Source organism: Giraffa tippelskirchi, chromosome 1 (genome assembly GCF_054371585.1).
Source record: "Giraffa tippelskirchi isolate mGirTip1 chromosome 1, T2T-mGirTip1v1.2.pri, whole genome shotgun sequence".
Classification (NCBI taxonomy): Eukaryota; Metazoa; Chordata; class Mammalia; order Artiodactyla; family Giraffidae; genus Giraffa; species Giraffa tippelskirchi.
In genome coordinates, this window is record NC_137275.1 from 150,916,475 (window position 1) to 150,921,796 (window position 5,322).

The 5,322-nt window shown below is 40.2% G+C and overlaps 1 long non-coding RNA gene across 1 annotated transcript; it reads right to left on the reverse strand.

Annotated features, from left to right (window-relative positions):
- Nucleotides 1-494: 494 nt before the first annotated feature.
- On the reverse strand, nt 495-1,366 carry LOC145538471 (uncharacterized). Its single transcript, XR_014076879.1, has 2 exons — nt 1,243-1,366; nt 495-797 (listed from the first exon to the last, which is right to left on the reverse strand). It is a non-coding gene; the product is annotated as an uncharacterized LOC145538471 (long non-coding RNA).
- Nucleotides 1,367-5,322: the final 3,956 nt, after the last annotated feature.

Below are 5,322 nucleotides of genomic sequence, written 5' to 3' on the forward strand. Positions count from 1 at the left end.
GTTACTCCAACTATCCCAGTATGAATGTCTGTGACATTTCTTTCATTCTACGGATGAAAGCAGATGGAAGATGAATGTACAGACACAGTCTGCTTTGAATGAAATTTGAACAGACTTGGCATTTTAATCCCTGAATGAGTGTCTCGCAGACAGAGGTGGTGTCTTTGGGGTGTGCAGAAGGGGGACCGCACAGAGTTCTGAAGGTAGCAATGGGAGGAAAATCAAGTTGTCTCCTGTGTGCACTCTGAATCAGGGCTAAACCTTGTTGTTATTTATTTGTAGCCACTAGGTATAACAGTGAAATATACAAGTTTGAAAATTATGAGTGAACATTTTTGAACTCAGAAATCAAATGATAATTGAATCATTGTGTTTTCACTTTTTGAGCTCATTGGAACAGAAAATAGAGCCTCCTGTTTCTGCCACATCTGCATCCTCTAGTTAATCAGTTTGTAAGAAGTGGCGCAAACACCCAGAGGAACAGAGACACATCTGAGGACACGAGGAGCTGCCAGTCTTTATTCCCATCTGTTCTTCCATAAACCTCTGTCTCACATTTCTGGCAGGCTGGTCAACGTGGCTTTTCTGCTTCTAGTTTGTCTCTTGTCGCAGTGGCTCATCCTTTGGCGTGCTTGGTGCATGAGCCCTTAGAAGTCTCTGCTGTTTTTGCCCCCAAACCAGTGCCTGAGTGACTTATTTCCACAGCTTATACAAGATGTCTTGTTGCAAATTGAAAAGCTCATGGCCTTGGTTTGAGGAGAGCTGTGGTTCTGTGGCCGAGGTCAGGAAGGCAGCAGCTGCAGAGAACAGACTATAGTGTTTAACTGCTGATTCAGACATAGTTTCTAAGACAGAAAAAGCCATTTTTTAAATTTATCTATTCATTTTCTATCTCACTCTTTGAAATGTAAGCTCCATAAGGGGACTCTCCCATCACCTAAAAAGTAGGTATCTGTAAGCTTTCTGCCATGAATGAATAAAATCTATTCCTAGTAAACATAATCGTAATCCCACAAACTCAGTTATCATTTATTGAATACTTATTAGTATTCAAGCACCATGCTAGGAACCTTACAGGTAGCGAGAGGGTCTTGGTTCACACATGCTTTTCAAAGAGCTATGGAGGTGTTGGACGGCGCCCTGCAGGCCTGCAAGCCCTGTGCTTGCCCAGCTTCAAGACCAATGAAAGACCCCAGAATCAGACACAGAGAATCAGTGGTTGAATGAGTTGGGGGAGCTTACATGTCTGAAGTGAGGTCCTAGGATGACACCCCATTGTGTACAGTTGATGGTGGGGCAGGACAGGGCAGCAGTCTTCATTCTCAGGGGCAGGGAGAGGTTACTAGTTATTAGGGGATTACATCAAGTTGGCTCATTGGTTACCAGGAAAACCAGCAGAAGGGCACACCCTTCATTGTCCCTTTGATAAGCCAACAGGTTCTGATCTAAAGGTCAGAACAGTCAAAAGCTAGGGCCTGGGGCAAGTATGTAGGAAGTCCTGTGAATTGGGTGTAGGTGAAGCAGGTGCTGGGCCAGCAGGGGATGTGCAGAGAGAAAGAGAACAGCCATCCTGAATGGCCTGTTATATCATATACTCATTTTAGCAGAGAAAAGTAGGGTTTAGCAAGAATATGTAGTTTGCTTCAGATTTCCCAGCAAGGAAGGAGAATAGTTAGATGACCCCAGCTACACATTCCCCCACAGGTCATGCTGCTTTTGTGCTGCAAATAATGGCTCATTTATATTTTTTTTCTCATTGAAAACAAATTCTCAAAAGTACAGCATTTGTAAGGAATTACAAATGAAAAACTCAAGCAAGGCCACAGAATCTGGAGCCATATATATGTATGCATGCAAAGTCACTTCAGTCATGTCCACATCATGCGACCCCAAGGACTGTGGCCCACCAGACTCCTCTGTCCTTGGGATTCTCCAGGCAAGAATACTGGAGTCGGTTGCCATGCTCTCCTCCAGGGGATCTTCCTGACCCAGGGATCAAACCTACATCTCCCTCTTACTTTCCTGCACTGGCAAGTGGGTTCTTATATTACATGTCAAATAGATTCTTAACAATATTAATAAAAGGAGAAGATACCGATATTCTTATTCACAATTTAGTTTCCTTCTTTGTGATGTAATGAAACTAGATGTCACAGTCTGCTCAAGATTAATTAAATTTTCTGACTCTTGCTAACATAATTAAGGATTAAAAATATGTCTTCTAATGTGGCTAGTAAAGATCATACATATACTAACCTGACATACACTTGGGATTTTTTAGCCAAGCCTTCAAAAAATTTAATAACAGAGGGAGCATGCATGGTATAAATAGCCAATCTGATCATTGATTTGGCCAAAATGTTCATTTGGGTTTTTCTGTAAGATGTTACTAAAAAATCAAAACTTTTTGACAACCCAATAGACTTCAGTAAGCTTAGTTAAATCTTGCTGAATGAAAACAAAAAGTTCAATAAATTCTTATTTAATGCCTTCATGAAATTACTGTCTCAGACATTAGTTTAAAAAAAAAATACCCAGAAGAAAAGACAATATTTAACATGTGAAACAAATAGGGCATGCTATTCTCCTGAGTGGCTGTGTGCACAGTCTTGGCTTAGGAAGCAGAGACAGTGCAAATAGGTCCTATGGAAATGGCAGATTGCCCCAGTATGGAGCACACTATGAGTGCAAATCTGGAACCCTTTTAAAAACTGAAGAGTTATTTTAAGAGATGAAATACTGCTTCCGTGTAGCTCATTTAACCAATAACTTTTCATGAAACAATAGGTCTCTTTTTATATAAGTATTGAATAGGACAATCAGAGGTACATTTAACCTTTGTTTTATTCCAGAATCATTCCCCGTGATATTTTAAGGAAGCCACTTGAAAAAAAAAGGGCTGAATTTATCTCTGTACCCTCCTATTAAGCAAAAAATGGACAAATACAATTCAGAAACTTAAATAAGCAGAAAAATGTCTAATAAATTGAAAGAGCTGGGTCAACAGTTTTCAAAATTGATGAAATAAAGGTAGTAGGAAACATTTTGGATCTGAAAAAAGTCTACATAGTGTCTTCAATTCATGTTAGTTTTAAAGATTCTTTTAAAAGTCTTTAGATTCAGTGCTATAGGTTGGTGATGTTAGGGTGCATATTTTTGTAGTAAGAAAAAAAATACCTTTATGACAAAAAGAAAAATAAAAGGTAATACTGCTGGTGAAGGATTTTGTACTATTTTCTTTGATTGAGAATTTGCTGAAGATCTATGCCACTGCTTTTCCTTACTGACTTTTATGTTTTCATTCCATACCTGAAATTACAGTTAGGGTGTATGTGTGTGAAAGGAAGAGAATGACACATATTCAAAACTTTCCCCTTCAGTCAAAATTTCCTGAGTGGAAACCCTTGAATGTGAAGCTTAAATGGGGGGAGGAAGTAGTCCTCACTTTGTGTGCAGTCAGTGCTATGGTAAACAATGAAAATCATCCTCCCAATAGAATAAAACAACATAAATCTTGAATTGATTTCATAAACCCTGGTACCTGCTGGTACCTGGTACTCTGCACACTCCTATTTTGAAATATAGGGTCAAATGAAGCAATACTGGCAGAGTAACCAAAAGCACTAGGAGGTTTTTTTTTTTTGCCTTTTTCCAGCTTTATTGAGGTTTCATTGACAAATGAAAGTTGTATATATATATATATTTTTTGGGGGGGGTGGGGTGGGGGAGGGAGTCCTTTTTTTTTTAATTGGAGATGCAGCAGTAGAGTCCACAGTGAGGGAAGGAGACAATGGGATGGATTGAGAGAGTAGCATGGAAACATATAAATTACTATATGTAAAATATAGCCAGTGACCAATGGTTTTGATACAGGTAATGATAGTGTCAGTCTGGCTTGCCTTCAAAACATAGTAAAAATTCTGGCTATATTAAATGGAACAACCTCAGGAAACTGCAATTCTTATCCTTTCTATCTTCACCTTCTCCTCCTCTTCTTACCTATCTTACTTCCTGCTTAAAATAATCACCACTTTTCATTGACTGCCAGATGGACTCCAAACCTCTCTCCCTTTGCACCAATACCTCTAGACTCTGACTCCAACCTACCTACTGTTCTAGGATCATTTCCTGTGTCAGACTGTATTTTTTAATATGCCTGTAACAAGACTTCACACCGCACATGTAATTATTAAATTTGACTTCGGCATTCCCTCTATGAAATGGTGGGGTCTGTATCCCCTCGCCTGAAAACTGGGCTGACCTCTGTGACTAGTTTGGCCATTAGGATTTGACAGAATTGACATTATGTGACTCCTGAGGTTAGACTATAAAAATGCAATGCAGTTCCTTGTTCTTTTGTAACCTTCTAGCCATGGTGTGAGGAAGCCCAACTAGCCCACATGGAGAGAACGCTTGGAAAGTCTATGTTTACACATTCCAGGTAACAGCCTCTCTGCAGCCATAGCCAACATCAGGGATCTTTCTTTAGACACTTGGTGGTGACACTGGCAGATGATTCCTGCCTCCATCTGTTGAATCACTTCTAGTTTTCAAGTTCTCCAAGCTGAGTCACAGGCATTGTGAAGCAGAGGTAAGCAGTCCTCACTGTGCCCTGTCCAAATGCCTGGCCTGCAGCATATATGAGCATCATAAGATGGCTGTTTCATACTATGAAGGTTTGGGATGGTCTAGCACATAGTAACAATAACTGGAATGCTCTTTGGTTACAGATAGCAAAACCGCATTTCAGACTCTTGCCATCTAAGAGGAGGAAGTCATTGTGAGGATACAAGTGCATCTCATCCTAAGGGCTTGAAAAGAGAAACTGAAAATTGATGAGGAACAAAAGTGAGCATTCCATTTGTTTGTGAATCAGTCCATTTCTCTGAGATCTTGTCTCTGATCTCTGCCTTTCTATTTTATTTATTTTTCACTCTTAGCAGGCTGACCTCTGCTTTTCAGTGCTTATGATGACCTGCAGCACCTCAATTTTGTCTGTAAACAGAGACTGAAATTAGTATTTATCAATTCAATTTTATATTTCTGGGAGCAAGGTATTCTCTCAAGGTCCCCCCAGTCAAGAAGCCTGACAAGAAGCCCTCCTGTCAGGAAGCCTGACAGCAATGGCCATGGAGTGGTGTTTCACTTTAGTCCTAACAGGGAAAGGCAGCCTGAATAGGAAGGACACTGACAAAGAGAGAAAGAAGGAGGCAACCAAGGGAATCTGCAAAGGTGCATATGATAGGCTGGATAATTGCATTCCAAAGATGGCCTTGGCCAAATCCCTGAGACCTGTGAATGTGTCACATTGCATGGCAATGG